Below are 22,194 nucleotides of genomic sequence, written 5' to 3'. Positions count from 1 at the left end.
GTACATCACCAAAGTTTACTGCATGTCTCAGAGGGAGACGGAATCATGTTGAATAGTGTTGAATGAATATTCTTTAACTTGGTGACCTTATAGCAGCTTTCCAATATCTAAAGTGGTCCTACAAGAAAGCAGGCGGGGGCTTTTTACAAGGGCAGATAGTGACAGGACAATACCAGGAAGGATAGGGCACATTGGTAATAGTTAATGGCAACTGCTAATTGCCTTCTCAAGCATCAGTTTTAACCATGTTAAAATGTGTCTCAGTGATTGTCCTACAGGTGGTTTCGTCAGTGTGGTATTGGTGCAGCCAACCAAACAGATCAGTAGGTGACTACCACAACTGACAGGGTGAAACAGCTGAGTGAAGGACTGGTAGGCAAAAATCTTTTAAACTATGATAAAAATGAAGTAAGTTGACATTGCTTTGTACTCATTACCCACACTTCTCACAGCTCTACTAGCTGGGATTTTTTTATTGTGTCCTAGACGAAGGAATAACTTTATTCTTTTGACCCTTATGACTGTGAGCAGTCTGACTGGACTGACTGATGGCAGTGGGAATACTCACAGGAGAAGAGAGAGTTGGGATCAGAACCATGCAAAGGTCACCATTTGCAAGGACTTTGCTCAAGCCTCACATGGAAGTGTTGCAGGTAGGAACTTGAATGCATGGATAACTGTATGTGAAAGTTTGACCAGTATTTGCTTGCAGTTCTTGACTTATGCCAGTGTGGCTTGTCCTTTGCCTTTATATCCCCCAAATTCATGCACAACATTTTTAAGATATTAAAGTATTACAGGTGTTTAGTAGCTAATTTGCGAATGTTAAACTTCCCAGTTGTTATTACAAAAAATGGTTTTAGAAGAGGCTAATCATCATTATGGACTGCTTGTATAAAACATAAACCAGCTAGTTTTCAGATACAAAGCAGCTCCCATACCACTACTGGCATCCAACTTTTAAAATGGCCAAACCAATGTTCTTGAGAATCTGGTGAGATTCATCTTTACTTACTTGAAAGCCTGATGTAGAATCATATGCAGTGTGACAGGCAGTTAAATCTCTGCGGTGGGAGAATATCCTGTGTTTTAATGGAATTGCTTGAACAATCCTATAGCACTGCTTTATTCAGTTTTAATAAAGCTTTGCATTGCTTCCTCCATCCACATTCTTCTGAACGCTAGTGCAGAGACTGTTTCCAGACGTTTACCCTCACACTCACTTAGTCTCAAGGGAAATTACCCTTATGATTGCTCCACATATATTTCCTGGTTTATACTGATCTTTCTAATCTTGCACTCACTTTGTCTGCCTTGCACCATCCTCAGAAAGCCACTATCCTTCATTTTCTCAGTGCATTTTCAGCCTTCATACTCTTTGCTAGTCTGTGGGAACCACAGTTCCTCCCATAGCAATGTTGCTCCAGACACACAAGCAGGATGTTTTCCATCCCCATTCAGATTCTGTCCGCATGCATCCACCCTAATCTTTTGCTTATCTAACGCAGGTCCTTTGGGCAAAGTCTGAAATGAGGGTAAGTACTCAATGACTGGAAAGGTGCCAGCATGCTTTCCATGCTATAGTCATTTATTAGATTTTAGGAAGAAATTTCCCAGCATATAATTATATAGAGAGGCAGTGTCTATTTGTTAGAAGTCCCATACTCTGGTCTACCAGTCACAGGTGTTGCTGTAATACTACTATAACATGCACCTGTTATTTCATACTATGCCTCTTCACTAGTAATTCTAGTGCCCTTCTCAGGCCCTTGTGAAATCATACTCAAATGAGAGCCACAAATGGTGCAGTTTAACCTTGCTCCACAGCCTGTGTACAGCTGAATGCTCACAGAGGTTTACTTTTTCTTCTCACTGCAGCAACTGTCCTTTATAACGTTGCCTGTTCTTGCTCACTGCTAAACAAACGGAGGGCTTTCAAAAGAAATGAGCAGAAAATAAGAGTCAGCATACTCACATGGCTCTCAGTTACTCTAATGGCTTTGGGAGAATGGCCAGGAGAAACTGGAAGGGCAGAGTAGGGGGCTGGAAGATGAATAAAGGGTTAAGAAATATTGGGAAAAACTGTTGGTTTTATCCTTTTCCCTAGATACATGTGTAAACACCAAAAAGAGTGCAATTCCTGACAATACCCTATGGTGGTTGTTTTCCCACAACGTCAAGAACCGATCAACATCAGTTTTTCATATAGCAAACAACTAAAAGAGCTACTATTGCGCATCTAATAACCTGGGATCTCAGAACCCGTTCCCACTCAGTAGGGCTGTCATTCTGCCTTTTCCACAGAAGTGAGATAGAGTCCTGATTCAGTATCTCTGGTCTTATTGACTCAATAACAAAAGTACAATTTCCTGGGTTTTAAAGGGTAGTTAGAGCTCTCCGTTAGAACAGGTTTTGAAAGCAGAGTCAGAGAGAAATGCAGATAGTGGTTGGCAGCTACTAGCCTAATGACAGAGTGCATTTGTAACGATAATAACTCATTATCCATGTAAATATAGTTCAGTAATTTTTTAGTAAACATAAAGAAATATGAAAAGAGAAGACTAGCATAATATGTTCGATAAGAAGAAAGGACTAGACAAAGTAATTCTTTTCGTCCTAATCCCTGGCTGTGAGCTACAGGCTGTTAATGTGCCCTAGCACATCTGTACACATTTAGACACTTGTAAATCCATGAGAAAAATCTTGCAAACTAGCCTGTTGTTTGAGGTTCTACCCTACCACTAGGCTATGCTGACTAGTTAAGGAGAAGCCACTAATTGAGTTTGTTTATAAAGAAGCTTATTGTTGGTGGCTTTTGTGGAACACATCAAATGCATAGTTTTCAGAGGCATGATTTTTTGGTTTTTTCTTTAATTGTATGAAGCTCTCAGGTGGAAGAGAGCTTCTTGAATGAATATGAACTGGTTTATTGCCTTTAAAAAAAATCATCTGGTCTAATCAGTCTTCTGTCACTGTGGCAAAATAGGCTACATTCCAGTTATGTCAGTTACTACAGTATGAAGAAGAATATACAAAGAGATTAAGAGTCAATAAATCTACAACACATAGAAATACGTCACTGTGTGGCTGCTGTCATTTTCAGGAAATGGGTCGACACTGGAAAGACCCTGGGGCTATCATTTTAGTAAATCCACTATTTTTAGAAGTCTTCAAGTTTGGAGCGTCTACTTGAGACAGCTGAAACTTCAGTGGAGCAAAGAAGCAGCAAACCCAGTGAATCCTTCAGATGCAAAAGGGTGGCTCCTTCACTAGGACAAGAAACATTTACAATGCTCCTGTGCATCTTCCCAAGTGCTTCACATTTTGCTAAATGTTTATAAGATCATCACAGGTCTCCATGAAGGGGTGTTTTTTTAGGAACTGTTGATGATTTAAGTTTTATCTTAAGGACCTGCCCTTAGTGTTTATCCTCCTCAAATTCTGTTGAGACCAGGGATTGATTACCCTCAGGTTCTTCCAAGATAGGGCCCTATGAGAGAATTTCTTCAATTAGTTAAACTGGTGCTCTAGAAGTTGCTGAATTGCCTCCATTGCCTCATTGATGGCAATGGTAGTGCATTCTGAGTCTTCACAGAAATTGTCTGGTTGCCATGAACTGTATATTTACAGTTACTCATCACCCCCACCTCCTTATTTCATCACCCCCACCCCCTCAAGTAAAAAGGAAGCAGGAGTTGGTGATATTTTGTCATGTTACTTTGCTCAGGTTATAGGAAAGAGATGGTAAATGGAGAACTGATGGCAGTGATACAGGTTACATTCTTAAGCTTGCTGTCTGAGCAGGGTTCTTCACTTAGTAAATACACCAGACAGCTACTGCATGGTAGTTCAGAACATTGGAAAGGCCCAGGCCATATCTGTCTCTTCTCCTATATTAGTTCATGTTTTTATCTTTAACTCCTTTCTGTTCCAAGTGGACTCTAAAACAGACCTTTCTAATATGTATGCAAAAATTAGTTTGGTAAGTTAATGCAGAGAAAATGAAAAAGGAATGAAATATTTGATAATTGGTTGGGTTTGTTTTTTTCTGTACTGTTAGTACCATCTGTCCAGCTTTGTCGAACAGTATTAAGTAGCATTTTAGATCTAGAATCAAAAATTGTATCCACTTTCAGGCAAACTGTAAATCCTAAATATTACTCCAGGAAAAAGGAGAGCTCTGTAAAGGAATTTTTGGACCTATTGATGATTGTGAATTATTTTCCATGAGAGAGAGGATTCATGAAAGGTACAAGACTGACAAACAATCAAACCTGAACTAACCTGTTCATCCTTAGAAAATGCATAACATAGGCAGCCATCACTTCACCACTAAGCTGCCTGCTAAGGTAACCACCTTGCTCTGCAGGGAACGTGATGGCTCACTATCCACTCTGCTTGTATCCGGGCTTGCCTAAGGGACACCAGTGATGATCTAAGTGAGCTTGTCCATCAGAAAGAGATAGAAATTAACCATTTATCTTGAGCTTTTAAACAGCATATCTAAAAATAAGAATTAAAACCATGTCCTTTGAATATGTAGCAGTAGTATATAGCAGAGAGCAATAAATGCCATTCAAAGATTTAAATCTTTGAATTAACTTGTACTTCAATACCTCTAATAAAGCAAACAAAAAGTGCCTGCATTCACAAATAAAGCTTTTCAATATCTTCATACACATGCTGCCAAAACTGAGGCAAAATACAGTTCCTGCTTAAAAAAAATCCCATGGAATCACCCTTACTCTAGTGGTATGGTTGCTATAAAAATAAATTGATAAATCACAGGAATAGCCAGTCCAGCTCAGACCAAAGATCTATCTGCCTTGATATCCTGCCTGCAGCAGCAGCCAAAAGGCAGGCTGTAACAGGGAAGACATGTCTCCTGGCCTCTAGTAACTTGCGGTTCATGGATTTCCTGTGTCTAGGGTTGTGTCTTTGTGTTTAAAATTTTGTGTTTAAGAGTCCTCATTGGATTCCTTTCCCTATTAATTTGTCTAATAAACTTTTACTACCCACAGTATCCTAGGGCGCATAATTCCACAGTGTGACTACAGCATGTGGAGAACCACCTCTCTTTGTTTTCAATATGTAGACAAATGGACTGTTCTTGCCTTGCTTCTCTTTGCTCCTTTTTGCTTCTCCTGTTAATTTCTTGCACTGTACTGTACATAAGGCAGAAGTCAATCATGCCAACACTTTCCTGGGCCAGTTTTAAAAGCTCTGTCATTGCCTTGCAAAGGTCCTCCTCATTTAGTCACTCGCATGTTATCAAAGTTCCTCTGGCTTGATTTCTCTTTTCTTGAGGCAGGTTTTCCAAAACATGGTTTGTTTAGGGAAGCTTTTGTCTTGCCCCCATTTTGAGAGTGCTAGAAAATTATCCCTGCTGATAAAGTTGTGGTGCTCACTCCAGTGATACACGGGTAGACTCCACAACTCATTAAAGTTATAAAGTAGGTATGCTTTATTCAGCGCTGAGGCGCATGGGGGATCGCTCCTCCAAAGGCATGTGCAACCCAGCGTTGTTCTCCTCTATATTCATCCTCTAAACTATTACATATGCATTAGATTACGCAACACACTAATACATATTCATGACCTATCCCAGCTCCGTATTGTAATGAGGTAAGAGATCCTTGCTTGCGTAGGGTCTCCTGGTGGTCATGGGCGAGGGTCTCAAAATGAAGTACACGAGTCTTCCCTGAACTTTTCATCTCTAGTTGTTGCACGTGTTCCCTGGTGATTTAGTCACTGTCCAAACCGCAAAGCTGATTTCAGCCGGTTTAGGGGTCCAGAGAACAGGAGTTACTGTTCCTTCCTCTTATCAATAGCCTTGGTCCTCCCACCCTGTTCTGGCAAGCATGATAAGTGTTGAGCACGCATTTGTGGAGTAAGCACCAGTAAGCAGTAACATTGTTAAGCAAGCGGCTTAACCCTAACCCCTCTGTACATCGGTTAACCCTTCACATCACCAGGACCTCAACACTTCATTCTTTCTGTTCTGTTCACCATGGTACAGTCAGTGTCCTGAAAACTGCTGAACTTTCCTGAGACTTGTTCTTCCCTGTCTCTCATCCACACACGAGCATGCTTAGCACCTCCCAGCGAGGATTTGAAGTTTAGATCTGATGGCATTGCTTTGAGTTTCCGTATCAGAGTGAAAAATGCCACCAGCCTTACTCAGTTTTAGTGGTATCAAAAATACAAATTTACATGGGCGCTATTGAGACAGAAAAACTCAGCAGTATTTAGAGCCTTCCTTGTTGCTCTCTGTTTATTGTGTCACCACTTGGCACTTGCATTTACTACATGTTTGGGATTCATCTCACCCATTTCAATATTCCTGTAATGGAGCCATTTACAACTAAGGGAGTCACCCCAGGCTCCTTGTTAGGAGAGAAAGAAATACTTATAGAGCACAGTTCACCAGCGTTTGTGTTGTTTACTTTAGAACCAGTTTCTGTACACCTTCTTTCTTTCCATGGACTAATGAAACAGTCTCAACAATTAAATCAGTTAAGTCTTCCACAGTGTGAGTACCTACAGCTGGTTGCGTGAGTCATGATGTTATGGAGGAATTCTTTAATGTTCATTGTTGTGGATGCAGAAACCTACAGCATCAGGAGGAAAATAACTGGTTCTCATGTTTCACACCCACTGGTCTTTAGAAAAACTTAAGCAGAGAGTCCTGAGAGATCCAGTTTATAGAGAAAATAGCTGTCAGTGGGAACAAGTAGAAAATGTGTAAGCTCGAGATCTATAGAATGTTCACTTTAATCAAATCGAGCCCTTCTTCATTGGATATCATGCATTTCATGTATACGCATTTGAATTTTTCTTCCAACTCAGATGAAATCATGAAGTAGAAATAATTCTTCTCTCCTTGGCATCCCCAGGGGAGTCTATGGGCTAATCCCTGAGCTACTGTTCTTCTGTTGGGCTTCTTCCTTTTCTTCAAAGCCAGTGAGGCTCTAAACCCGTACTAAGTTTATGTAGAGAGTTCACAGAGAGTGCTTGACAGTTACCACATTTCATTTTCTTCTGTCTTGGAGAACTTAAAAGGTCCCAGGGGTTTGTTATCCATGAAATTCCAACCTCAGTTGCAAAGGAGGTGCCAAAGAATTGGGGCTACATCTTTTTAATTTCCTGTGCCTGTTTTTCTCTTTTGTTTACAATTGATATTTCTTGCAAACATGTTTGCATGTGTCATGCATTCAGTAGTGCCTGCCTGAGTCAGCAAGTAGACTCCAATAGCTGAAGAACATGTCATTTGCTCACAACTCCATGGAATTCAATCTTTGGCTGCATCCAGCCAGCTGGAGTTAGGGTTTCAGTCTTACCATACTGGAGTTTCCTGTCAGCCTGTTACTTTCTCACAGTGATAATTGATTTTATTGTGTGCTTCAGGTATTGTACTGTGGAACAAAGGACATGGGAATCATGGAGCAATCTTGCAGGAATCAAAGAGTGAGGCTGGAGAGCTAGACAGCGCGGAGAGCAATGTGAGATGGGAGTCTGAGGCACAAAGCCATAATGAACACCATAAAAAAGCCTATTTATTGGTGGTTGCAAATGCTAAGTTTATGTTCACAAGGGTACTGCTATCGAGACTCATGAGTATGTGATTCTCTTCTTTGTACTAGGAATTATGGAAGGTCGTGTGTGAGTTTGCTTTGCCCTCCTCTGTGCCTTCTGGTAGAGGACAGCATCTGGACCAATGTTTTTAAAAGGAAGTCACCCTTTCATGTTTCCGTATCTGTTAGCACACTCCTCAGGCATCTGACTCTTTCAACCCTTCTAATCGTGTAGTAAAACATGTTAAAAGAATATATCTAGCCAAATAGGCGACTGACTCTCAAAAGCAATTGTTCTTTTCCAGCAATGGCTTCTAGTTCAGAAATCTCAGCCATCTGCTTTCCATCTTATGTATACTGATGTTATTTTTTATTTAGTCAGCATTTCATGGGGCCATTATAATAAGGGGAAGTCTGAGTAATTAAAACTGCATCAGGGCTTCATGATAATTAGTGGTAAAACACATCTGTTGACACAAATTTATCTCTGTTTTTCTTTTATGTTTTCACTGCTTCAGCTACTTTGGACATTCTGATGCTTTTCTTCTGTGACATCAGTTTAGTAGTCCACTGCACTCTCAGGATTGCTGTTAATGTTAATAAGGGCTGACTGCAAGTGTGGCAAGCGCTTACAAGAAAAAAGGGACAGGGCCATCCAAAACCACAGACTGCTGCCTTCCCTGTTTCTTCCGCTTGTCCCTTCCTCTGGAATATAGAAATTTTCAACTACTCCATCTTCAAAAACATTTCAGTTACAGCACAGGAGCAGCTGTGATATGTTTTGCTGTAATTCAAAGTGATTATTTCAATATTAATATAGAATAATGCAGCATGCAGGTTTCAAAAGTGATCTTTTCATATTAAACTGGATAGCAATAGTCACCTTGGTCTGCTGGGTTTACCAAGAGTACCTTCATTCATTCCCACTGCTAACCTGTGATCACTACCTTTTCTTCTGTAGTGGCTGCTATGTGAAAAGAGAGTGTTTTCAACCATTCAGATATGGGTATGCCTGATTATATGTGCATATCTGCTGCACTGTCTTCTGACCAAGTAGTTGGGATAATTTATATTTATATTGGGGAAACATTTGTGGACTAACCCTTTTCTTTAAAGCCCTGTGAACCAAACTAATGCACTTTTACAAAGCTCATATAGGTCAAACGATGGGCTTGCTGACATTTCTGCGGGTTCACTGGCAGGGCTATTCCTTAAAAGCAGTTCAAAATGTAAAATATTTCTTTCCTGTGTGATTGAGTGAACCTACTACAGGCTTTGGAGGTGTGATTTTTATGTTTTATATTCTGTAACCATCATTATAGTCCTGGCAGGGGACTAGCCTGATTAGGTTCTTGGGACACATTGGTGGTGTCGTCCAAGAAACAAGACAAAGTGGCTGACAAACTCAGACTCACCAACCGTGCTCATTGTGATCCCTCACATCCGCCTGAAAAGGTCACTTCAGCAGAAGTACCCATGCCCTCTGGATCTGCAAGAACTGATACTGCCTGGTTTCTGTGCATGGGACTGAGCATGCCATAGCCCAGGTGGGCAGTAGATACCCACTCTGTGGATGCTTTGAGCTGCAGAATGATACCCGAGAGGCTATTTGACAATGTGGGATGATGGTGTTTGGATAACAGAACTCTATACTTCAGTCTTGGTTTTGAGCTTCCTTTTTACCTTACATCATGAGCATAAGGTGGTTATTTTCACCTTACTTAGCAGCTAACAGAGCTATCTGTTTGAACTTTACATCCAGAGAAGAGGGGTAACAATGTGCCAGCGCTGTGGAGAAAAAAGGGCAGAAGGAAGGAATTTTGGCTGTGACCATCCCTTTCACACAGATATTAAAAAATCATCCAGAGTCAGGGAAGAAGCCCAAAGCAGAGACATGCTGTAACACAGGGCTTCTGACAGCTCACCATATGCCTCAACCAGTGATTACAGGTGACAAGGAGAAAACAGACAAATATTAATAGAGCCACTTTTAGGAACTATTTGGGATTGAATTAGAACTGATTAGTGGATTTTATCCTGCACAATGTCCCTTTTTAACCCTTTCATGATAATGCTCAAGTTGGCTACTAAGTAGCTTGGAAGTCCCCCATCAACTTCAGAAGAAGGGGGATAGAAAAAATTACGCAGCAGGATGAAACACCATCAGTTACTTAGGGTTTTAAGTACAACGCTTGTCTGTGTCTGATTTACACTGTGCATAAACTAGTGACAGTGGTTTGCCAGGTACCTTTCACTAGGTTCTTGAAAGCACAAACATTTTCTCTCCTCTTGTCCCTCAATAGAGGGTGCTTTCTGTGGATATAGTGCATTTAATTATTTAAGCCTTGTTCATGTTCTGATACTTTATAGATAGCTGTACCTTAAATCTCTGACAGTAACGTAATGTGTATTGGGATTCGCAGCGGAAGAAATACGCAGACAATATGGTCACTACTGTAACACCCCTTTTTTAAGCTGCAATTGCAATTCATTAAATCATTGCAAAATAATAAAAAAAATGGTTGGAAGATAAATATCATAGATACGGTCCCTAGAAACCACCTCTCACTTTAATTGAGAGCAGCTGCAATACTGCAGAAACCCAGGGAATGTTGCAGTTCATATTCTCCCTCGCTGGCTCTTTCTAGGGAGCACACTACATTTTGACTAACACACATCCTGGCAAGTTTTTATGCAAATGTTTTTCTTAAATATAAAGCAAATTTAGTGTACAAGTTGTTTGCACTCAGAAATGCTCATCCATAGATGCTCTACAGCTTCAGAGCAAAACAGGCTGCAGGTTACACTTTTCCTTTGTTCTTGAAAAATTGCCCATATTCTAGGTTGTGCCTTTAAGATTTCCAATGGAATGGGGCATCTGGGAACTCAAGGGAGCACTTGCTCCGCCAAAAATTTGCAAGCACAAATAGAAATGAATTGGAAAATATATATCTGTTATCTGGTTCATCTTCCAGTTCAAAGATTTTGTTTGGGCTGGTCTTTCGTGTTACTTCTTTATCATTACTTCTGGAAAGAAACGCATGAAGTCATACAGTGCTCCCAGAACTCATATCTCTATTGAAACAGGCATTTGAGCAAAGAAATAGCGAGAACCTGGTATTTTTCAGTCCCACTTGTATAACTGATCAGAGACTATAACATATCCTTCGTCTGAAAATACTCCTGTGTGCATTTTTGGAGACAGAAACCAGGTATTAAGGAACACAAACAGCTTAATAGTCCAGGTGCATAACGTGCACTTTTAAGTCATTCCCCACCCTGCCCATATAAACCATTTTATTTTCCTGAAAGCCGAGTCAGATGCACAACCCAATATAACTGTTTTAACAGCATCAAATCTGCTTTTGTGTACATCTCCTCTTGCTGTCTTTAAGGATTGACGAAAGTGAGTGCAATTCCCTGGGGGAACTGCCAAGGTTTAGAAACCTTCGAAATGATTGCCAACCAAACACATTCCGTTTCTGCCAATAAACAGCTCAGCTGATCTAAGATGTATTTTATAGTGTACACATGTAGAAGCAAACGTGCAGACAGCAAGACAGCATCTCAGGGTAGAACACTGTACATTAAGCAGAATAAATCTATTAAGCTTGCAGGTTAATCCTTGTCCAGTGCATTGCACTAGCCATTTGGAGCGGGTGCCACACTTACTTTATGGGTTTAAAAATACGTTGTTCCTCCTCATGAGATTTCTATAAACCCAAATAAATAACCTCTCCAGATGGTTCTGGGAGGAACATTGGTAGCATTAATCAATTTTTATCTTGTGAGGAGAAAGAGAGTCACAGCAGCTGTGCCTTTCACCCAAGATCTCCTAGGAAGCCTGAACAAGAAAAAACAAGAGAATCCAGATCCCACAGACTCCAAGCCTCTCTTCCTGCCCGCTAATATTCTGTCCTCCTCTTTAATATTTCAGATTAGCCATACAGCGTGTAGGGAAAGGGTTCATAATGAGATTTTCTTCTGTGGAATTTTTCCAGGGTTCCACCTAGACATGGCATTTTTATTTTCACAGAAGGACTCTCCCTTCCCTAGGCCCCACAAAAGTTTCTCTGATGGAGAGATGGGACAACTTGGGAGGTCTGTGTGAAGAACTGCATTTTGCTGGATACACTCCTGCTGTTCGCAAATTGCTCCAATGGGAGGACCAGCGAACTAACTCAGTCAACCTACTAAAATGGATTCCCTGTTTTATAGAGATAGATCTTCTCACATTAACTCATCTGCAAGATTATAGAAATGAGAGAAGACAGAGCACGCACTACTTGGGGAGAATAAACAAAGGCTAATGGGTAAGGTTTTGTTGGTATCAACAAAGGTTGGTACTTCCCTATTTGTTCTTTGCTCCACATCAGTTTTCATACTTTTCCCTGTCTGTCTTCGCTGATTCTGATTTTGATTCTGTAAACACAAAGCAGTCAAAAGTTTCCACAGGGAGCAAACAAAGAACTCCTTGCTGATTATTGCCAGGATTGTCAAAGGGGAAAAAAAGTATATGCAAACCCTACAGAGAATTCTCAGGAGACCCTCATCAATGTTTAGATTTAACCTGAGCTCTGTGTAATATGAATCCACTGCTCTTTCCTGCTACCTGTACAAGTCGGAAACTACCCAAGCAATTGGAAAATTGGTCCTAAGTTACAGGTTTTGACTGGATGTTTCCTTCAGTCAGCTTTGGCAGCCTATGAAAGAACACTGGCTTTTGGAACAGCTAGTTCATCACATGAAAACCATACTACAGAATTGTATTATTTCTGCTGCTGTCTTCGAAGACAGGTCTCTGGTTCTCTCTCTTGTAGCTCATGAATACTCTCAGTTGGCTAATTTTGCTCCTGTTAGTTTTCTGGCAGCAGTACTCTTACGTCAGTGAGTTTCTCACAGTGTTGGACAGCTTTTGAAAGCTGGTCACATTTTTTAAAGAGCCATGGGTAGTTACAGCTGTGTGGCACTTTTTCTTCTTTATTGTAGCTAGTCAAAGCAACTGATACGTCAGTCAGATCTGAATTCGGGGCTGGAAAAGCAAGAAAGCAGGGCATAAATGGGTAATATGCTAGAGTGTCTGTGAGATGGGAGATCCAGCCAAGGCAAATGACAAAATAGGAACTGCTTACTGTGTGTCTTTTTACAGGCTGTGTGCAATAGCAAACAATGCAGGGAAGATAAATAGGATGCTTCTACTTACCCTCAACTGTGAAGGGAACAAAATATGGCTTAACATGGCAAACAGCTAGCTAAAGGAACAGATTGCTGCAAGTTTCAGACCGCGAACTTCACAAGCACAAAGAAAGCAACTAGATTGTTAGAATCACGTATATTCAGTTTAAAACAAAGAATGACAGCCGTAGAGAGACAAACCCTCAGCTCACAAAGCTGAACAGAAGTTATTAGTGGCTGGTATAAACAGTTAATTGAGCAGAGGTAGTGTTATGTGCCAGTAAAATGGCCTATACCTTGGTTTCATGACCCTTCATCACTTGCTGAAGTTCTTGGAGATGGGCTATCAGACTAAGCACAACATAGATCTGATCATTCTGCACCATATTCATATGCATGCTTCTTAGTCACTTCCTGCTATTTGCAAAGCAATGGCATGGCGCTTCTTGTTGGTTGCTGGCAACATCACTGAACAAGGGCAGCCTAGATGCTAGGATGTTATGGTTAGCTAGCTAACAAGTTCAGCTGCAAGGTTGGAATGGGTATAGGAGAAACTACTCAAAGTTTTATCTCAAAAGTAAAATAATAAAAAAAAGTGGGAAAAAATGTAATCCCCAGACTCTTTGTCACAACTCTGTGGGAAACCCATATTCTTGCAGCTTTAAGTCATGGGGGCAATTTCATTGTGTTGTTTTTTGTTGTTATTTTATATTAACTGTTATCACTGTATTAATTGTATAAACTCTGCCAGATTGCAAATTAGCTGTAAATTCATGCCATACATGACAAACAGATATTACACAGTATTATTTAACTTGGGTTTTTCTGTCGCTCTCTGAAGCCAGTAAGTCCCAGTCTTGTAAATCTATCAGAAATGCTGGCTGTTCTTATAAAGTTTTTGTGTGCCTAGTAGTCTCCTCTCCCAGTTTGGTTTCTGAAGTCAAAGACTCACTCTGTTGTGCAGGAAAACATGTTCATCTTCTTGTTAACCATGCACTGATGCTTGTTACAAGATGCAACCATTCTGCTCTTCTAAAGGTGGGTGGCTATAGTACATTTTATTGAGGAAAAAGGTTGATGCAGAACTAGCACTGCATGATAGATAGTTATTTGAAAACATACAACAGTATGAGCTTTGATCAAAAGATGAATATGAACTTGCAGTATATCAGCTAGGCTTTTCTAACTCATATTTGGACCAAAAAAATAGGATTTATATAAAGGTATGATTCAGAAGAAAAATTCCCATTACAGACCTGTGTAATTTCAAATCTTGCATGGAAAACCACAAACCAAATAAAATTAAATATCTATTTATTTGCATCCTGAGTTCCTTGGGTAGATAAAGGAAGGGGACTAGACTCCCAGGCTACCTCAAGCTTGCAGACAAGGGCTGCTAAGTTAGCACACTTTTGTAAATGCAAGCTAAATGACCTAGACTTTCCTTCAGGTATGCAGGCACTGCTCTGCCTAGGAATAGTTAAAGAATTTAAACAATCAGTCTGGTGTTTAATATGGGTCACAGATGCAAAAGGCAAGATGTAGTGAGGACTTCAGTGCCCAAAAGTTAACTCTTCTAACACCAGTCATTTAACATCTGCTTCTCAGGGCTCTGTGCAAGATGCCTACACTCCCTCTGCAGTAGGCAAAGAGCTGGGTTCCAAAGCATCTGGCAAGCTGAGCTGCTCTAAACGCCTGGAACTGGGCAGTTAAGACATTTGAAGGACATAGGCCAATCTGTAAACCTCCTCCCCAGTGGATCTTGTCAAGGCTGCAGGAACTGTTTTCATTCACTCTGCATCTAGAGCCTGGCACTTCCTCGAAGGTGGCTATCAACAACCTTCCTATCAGGAGTTCAACACAGCTCATTTTTATTCTGAAATGCAGCTCCAGTTCTGGTAGCCCAGCCATCTTGCCTTTGGTATAACAATTTCAGCACACACCTCCCGCACAAGAGACTAGGGTCAATCCCCAGCTCTGCAGATGGGTACTCACACCTAAGAGAATTGCCTTCCAGTGTGGTCCTTTAACCACCAGATTAAAGGCTATTGGAAAGAGGGAGAAGTTGGACTTTGTCCATTCCTTCTGGAAACAGTTGTGCCATTGCAAAAGGTGTATTGTCCTGGTTCTGGCTGGGATAGAGTGCTTGCATGGTACTTACTTGCTGGCTGGGATTAAACCATGACAGTAAATAAGAATCTAAGACAAAGCATGACTTCATTCTAGTGGCTGAGAAAATTCCACTTGTTCTCAGTATAGTTTCTGTATTTTAGGCAAGGACTTCCTCACATTAATGTAGAAATATGAATGGTCCTGACAGACAGGATGAGAACTCAGGATTTTTCTCTTTGTGCTTGCTTTAAAAGACATCTAATTCTCTCAGTGTTTCTCATGCATACTTCATTTCTAGCCCTGACAAAGGACAGGCCTGCACATCTTGGGAAGCAGAAGTTTCAGGCTTTTCCATGGCACACATAGAGGTGTCTCTTATTTTTTTCAGATAGAGGCATCTGAGCAGAACCTTCCAGGGCCACATCTCTGTACAGAGATTTAGCCTTTCTTTGGATTAGATCCATATTCTTCTTCACACCTAGGCTAATACCATGCCACACTGGAATGAGTGAGGCTCCTCAGCATGCCAAGGTCATGGTTCTGTGGCAGGCTGCAGGCTAGCTCTGGTACTAAAAACCAGCTAGATCTGAAAGCAGATCACATGTCAATCTGATCCATATGTGCAAACTTGCATTGGTGTGTGTATATCCATGTGTACCAAATACTAATCAACAAAATTCAACAGTGTTCAAAGCTAGAGAATTAAACAATAGTAGTATTGTCATCTGGTTTGCCATCTGCTATGATATTTATGCATGTCAGTTAAATGTCTTTTATATTCAAATGCGTATATCTAATTGTCCAAGTATAAATACAAATGGGCTAGAAAGAAATAGAATGCAAGGAGCCTATAGTTATCACGGTACACTCACTTTATGTTCCATGAGGGTGCACACCCAGTGTTTTCTCAGAAACAAATTTTGAACAACCATGTCCTTTGAGACCAGGCACAAGTATCTTCATGAGGTACTTCTATGAGAGAGTTCTACTTGCTATTTCATGCAAAAATAGAAAAACTTAGGTCAGAGTTAAGATTTCTCAGACTTTTACTCTCTTTTGGTTTCACGTTGGTCTTCTGATACTTAATAACGGTAGGCATCTTTGTAATCGGGACAGTACTGCTCTTCTGTTGGGTGTAAAAAGGGATCAAATCCATCGATGTCAGAAGTTTTCACCTAGATTTGGTTTTGTGTACACGAGAACAGAATTTGGAGCATACATCTTATTTTTCTTTTGATATAATCCAGTCTATCCGGAAACAAGAAAGCCATATCAAGCCCCAAACCATAGAACTCAAGTTTTTAAAGATATCAACTTTCTTTTACAATCTGGGTGGCCTTCACCATGTCTGAGAAAACATGAACCCAGTGGCCCTGGTAACGCACCACCTGCTTTTTTCCAAACTGCTGTAATCAATTTGTCTTTATCCACCACATTACCAAAAGACACTATTAAAATTCATATCTGTGTGTTCTCCCTAGAGGGTAAATCATCAGAGATCTCCAGGGTTTGGGAGGTTTTTGTGGAGATGCAGAAGGCTTTAATTAGGTTTAAAATAAGATCAAATTTCTTCCCTACAGTAATTTCAGATACTTTCACCAGATTCCTGTAGGGCTATTTTGCACTCTGAAAACTTGATCAATCCTCAACCTCACAAATTACAGCTTTTGTTTACCTTTTCCTAGCACATCAAAGCAGAGGAGTGTTGCCCTTAACCAGTGTTCCCAGGCTTAAATAATGATGTTTGCGTTTCTTGCTTAAAGACTTAGGATGATCTCTCCTGTAGACCTGGAATGGTTAATTTGGGCCTGAAGGATCTTAGTTGCATTTAGGATTATCTTTAAGATACTTTGTATCCTTTAAGAGCTGAGTCCTGAGGTTGCTCCTCAGGCAAAGCTGTTGAAACAAACGGAGTTGTGCCTAAGGAATGAATGAACAACAACCAAGTAAAACTTCATGTTTTGCCCCCAAGATATTCACCTCTTCTAAACTGTCAGAAGAGACACAGTACTGTTTTATCTAAGGGGTTTGTTCCACTGTTTTACTAAAACCCTTGGCATTAAAAGTGAAGGAAGGAGACTCAGTTCTTCTTCCAGATGCCTCTTCCTGCAAATCATGGACCGCAGAGAAGAACATTCAAAAGAATATGTTTTTGGACTACCATTTGCCTGCGTGTATTTGAGACATCTTTAAAAAGAGCATCTCATGAAAGCAATCAGCATTCCAGAAATAAATAAACAATAAAAACTCTTTGGAAAGGGGGGAATACGTGTTAGGAATAATCCCACCATAAGAACTGTCATGAAGAACCTGCTGGACTCTCAGGGCAGAGCTGCCAGTAACTCTGCACCTGTGTCTGTTCACCCATTTGCTAAGTTCTATTTGTCCGCAGTGTCCCAGAGTGTTGCTCTGTGGAAATCCATGAGAACACTTGATTACTTTTTGTGAGAGACAAGTCTAAGTTTTCAAACACTGCAACATTTCTTCGAGGAAATGAGTACATAAATGTGGTTTGGCTTCTCTAATATTCCATTTTAATAACTCTCTATATATCCTTTCTTTATTACTTTTTGCAACATCATATTTCTTGTATCCAGTAAATGTCTCTTCAATGTGCATTGTTCTATTCTTTCCAGTGTGAACAAAAGGTGTACTTTCTGTAACTGGAGTTCCTGCCCCAAAGCACTGATTACTTGAATCCCTTTTTGCTTCATTCATACTATTTCCCACACTCTCCTGCTGTAGCTACTATGGGATTCTACATCTACCCACTTATGATCTAAAGTCATAAATGACAACTAAATCTGGAGCAACCATATGCATTGTTCTGTGAGTAGCTAATGAAGCCTGAACACATTCTCTGTGGGTGTTGGTTATCCTCTGGTTCTCCTTCTCTTTCTTGCTGTAAATAATCCCACATTTCACTTTCCCTACCGGACAAAAAAGGAGTTTTACAGCCAGGCTGGAATTGCACATGATCTAAATGGCCAGTCCATCATTCGTACTGATTGGATAAAGGGCTACTGTCAAATTTAACATATTGCACCTCAATTCTTCCCAACTTTCCCCCTGCTGGAGCAGTCATTTAGATCCATCCCTCCCATTTACTTGTAGGAGCCTAATTATTTTTGAGACTTTGACTGCTCTTTCAAGTATGGTTGAAATTAATGGGTTGTTTCTTTAGAACAGGCTTAACATGGTTGCTGGTGGTGTGCCATGCATTTTGCTGAACGTACCGAGGTTTCTTTTAAAAGTGTATGATTCTGAGGAGCTTGTCCTCCCCAAAGAAGAAAATAAATGGTCAAATCATGACATCAAAAGCAATTTACCTTTCCCAAATATTCCAGTGCTTTGCAGTCTTCACCACATTGTTTCTGTATGGAGACTCCTAAGTCCCTGCAAAATTAGTAGAGCCTTGCAGTCTGCCCTACATGTTAACATAATAGAGGTACTAATGCAATAAAACATCTTTCCAACACCACCTATCTTCAAAACTAAGACAGCTTCAGCACTAAGACGGCTTCAGCTAATCTTCTCTTCTTACCGCAGCAGTGGCAGAAACCTGCAGAAACAGATTGGTGGCCACTTCTGGATCAAAACTGAGACCAACTTCAGGTCTTCGTTCCTAGCTTCATTAGTTTCCCTCTCGATTCTACTTTTTCAAATCTATGCAGCCTCATAGAACGAAACAAAATACAAAGTGTCAATATATTCCGCCTGCAGATGAGAATCTGAAAAGATGTGGAGCACTCTGCATTCTGCTCAGCAAAGCACATCATCTCCTGCTTAATTTTAGGCATGTGACTAACGTCACTGAAGAGAACAGAATTGCCTACTCAGCTGGGTCCCAGGACAAAAATAAAATAACAAAGAAATAAAAATAAAAAATAAATTTAAAAAAAGGGAAAAAGAAAAAAGCAAATAATTGTAAGGAAAGAAAATAACCGGGTTTGATTTGGGGAACTGGGGATTTGCGTGTCATTTGCTGTTGAAAGCAGAGGAGGGAGTGGTGCTCTAAGGACAAAGTTTGGTGCAATAAATGTGAATGGACATACAGGGCTTGACTGGTCTTGCACACCAGTGAAATGCCATGGACTGAATCTAAGCATGTTAATTACACAATGTACTTCTGTAAACAGTGTGTAACTCTCTAGTGACTGAGCTGCAATATCACCTAAGGCTCAATGTGAATGTGCACCCCTGGTCCTTGAGGCACGAGTTAATCACAGAATCATAGAATAGTTTGGGTTGGAAAGGACCTCAAAATCATCTGGTTCCAACCCCCCTGCCATGGGCAGGGACACCTCACACTAAACCATCCCACACAAGGCTTCATCCAACCTGGCCTTGAACACCGCCAGGGATGGAGCACTCACAACCTCCCTGGGCAACCCATTCCAGTGCCTCACTACCCTCACAGTAAAGAATTTTTTCCTTATATCCAGTCAAAACTTCCCCTGTTTCAGTTTTAACCCGTTACCCCTTGTCCTGTCACTACAGTCCCTGATGAAGAGTCCCTCCCCAGCATCCCTATAGGCCCCCTTCAGGTACTGGAAGGCTGCTATGAGGTCTCCACGCAGCCTTCTCTTCTCCAGGCTGAACAGCCCCAACTTCCTCAGCCTGTCTCCATACGGGAGGTGCTCCAGTCCCCTGATCATCCTCGTGGCCTCCTCTGGACTTGTTCCAACAGTTCCATGTCCTTTTTATGTTGAGGACACCAGAACTGCACACAATGCTCCAGGTGAGGTCTCACAATGTAGCTTGTCATCGTGTGGTTTTGAATTTTTAAATATAAATAAAACAGAGCACTGCACATAACGTGGCCCTTAAATGGCAGACGTGTAATAAACATCTCTATTTATGACAGACTTAGGCAGCAAAACATAATGAGGTGTGGTTCTGGTACAAATTTTGCTTCAGGTTCACTTTGTACTTCTAACCACCCCAGTTAATTACACAGGTAAGATCATGCCCGGGGGAGTTTTAATTTCCCTGTGATTATATAATGGACTCCAACTAGTATCATTATGCAAACAAATAAGTAAAAGGCTAGGAATCTCTTCAGACAGAATGTTAAGTAGGGAGATTTGTTTAAACCTCTTTTTGCTAATTCTGAGTCACAACTAAAAGCATTGCAAGATGTTTCTTTGCCTTAAGTAACCACGCAGCTTTTCCTCAGTGTTAGCACTACCCTCTCTCAGATACATGATTTTTTGAGTGACTGCCGCTACCCTAATTTACCCTAAAGTCTTCATCCTTTACCCTAAAGTCTTCATCCTCATAATGGCCATGGAAGACAGGGAATACCCAGAGCTGAGTTTTCCTGACAGGGCACAGACTTTCCATTCTTGCTTGGCTTGATGGAGGTAGATGTACGAACACCTCCGAAGAGCTGGGTGCACGTGGTTTGAAGACGCTCAGAGAGGAACGAAGGCTTGGCTACGGGAAAAGAGGAATCTCCGTTTGTGGAGCTCCCAAGTGGTGCTATGAGCCCTGGACCCTCCTTTGCACTCTACATACGCACCCAGGGAAACCGGACGGAAAGCAATCTAATTAACAAAGAAACAGAGCAGTGTGGAAACACGAGCAGTGCGAGCTGTAGGAAACAGGTGCTCACCCGATGGAGTGCCAGCTCTCGCGGCAGACAGGACCATTTATCAGGCCCGCAGCGTGCTCCCAGCAGCCTCCTTCCCCGGGTACAGCTCTGGAGCGCACACGGAGCGGGCTGCGCGTCAGGGGAATTGCTCTGGCAGCAGCCGCAGCTCCCACCCGGCCCCAGCCTTTCCCGATGGCTGCTTGGCTGCTCTCCCATCACATGAGGGTTACGTGTCTGGGATGTGACAGGCAAATGACCCCTGGGCAAAATGGCGGCTGGGAGCAGCTGCCATTGCCGGATGAGCTCGGCTCAGCTCAAAGCCAGCTCTCCCCCCATTGCCAAGCCCTTGAGAGGCAGGGAAGCAGCGAGGCACAGGCTGGATGATTTTGCTTTGCACGAAGGCAGGGCTGCCGGGCAGCCTGGGCACTGCGCTGCTCCTGCCCCTGAGGACAGGCCATGGCAGCCAGCGGTGCAGCAGGACCAGCTGAAACCACAGCATCTCTCCATCTGTGTGAGGTTTCAATCAGAAAGACTACACACAGCAACTACCATGCGCCACTAACTACGTATGGGTCACTAAAAGATGGGTGTTACACACACAGCAGACCCAAATCTCCGGCTGCTGTAAACTCGTTACTTTCCGGGCCAGTCTGTATCTTTCTGCTCCGTACCAAATTCTTCTCCTTCCCCCAGGGTTCATTTTGTTGACAAATTTGTTTTGTTCTAGCCGTGTTACGGTAGTTTTATAAGGCTTCAGCAGGCAGCAAAAGATCTTAAGAATCTTTGTTTTAATGCACATTCACAAAACAGCCATTAATTTGGGTGAGAATGCTGATTTTACCACCTTTTGGAATAGGTACTAAGAATTTCCTGTAATGTAAATAATTTACTACATACTTTGTGAAAGTAAGTATAGTGGAAAATTATATTTAGCCACTAATTTCTTAACTGAAACAGCAATATACTTCTCTGGTGTAATATATTTTCCAGTCATGTGCTGAAGAGAAGCATTTTTTTCAGCTGAGCTCACTTAAAGTTCAAAAGATAAATATATCACAATGACAAATTGCAAAATGCTATTCATACATTTAGGTAAAAATTGTTCCCTCATTTGTCTGTATTTCACATAAACTGTATTACCGTTATTTCCAAAGAAAATATAGTACAAAATAATTCTCATTAAAAATACAAGTATTGTTAATGGACCAAAGCAGAAATTTGTCTTAGCTTGTGGGGAAAAAAATTATAGAAACTAAGTACACTCTCTTTGGGTGAAATGCATTCCTGCACAAAAGGATATCTACTCAGCCCTCTGTACTACCTAACCCCTGAATCAGGGCCCTACAGGGTGGTTCATGAGTGGAATAGTTAGCGCAGGAGGTTTTGCCTCTGTTCTGCTGTGGGTGGTTGAGAACTTCTCCCACATGGGAAAATGGACTAAATTCACATTTAGCAGACTGTCTTTGGACTTGTCCACAAGGAGAAGCTGAAAGAAACTGGGGAGAAACTTTGCCATGCAGGGGTGTCTTCATAAACACAACTGTGAGGGCACTCAGCCTGCTGCAAGTGTGAACTGGCTTATCTGATGTGCTGTGAGCTAAGTGACTCTTGCTGGCCACAGAATCAGTCCACGTGGGGAATGAACGTGCTGTAGACTGATGCTGTTTGCCACTTACATGTATCCTCTATGTGGGGAGTCACAGGCAAGAGTCAAAGGCGTCCACGGGGTCAGGACTA

Source organism: Lathamus discolor, chromosome 1 (assembly GCF_037157495.1).
Source record: "Lathamus discolor isolate bLatDis1 chromosome 1, bLatDis1.hap1, whole genome shotgun sequence".
NCBI lineage: Eukaryota > Metazoa > Chordata > Aves > Psittaciformes > Psittacidae > Lathamus > Lathamus discolor.
This window is presented reverse-complemented; position numbering follows the sequence as displayed.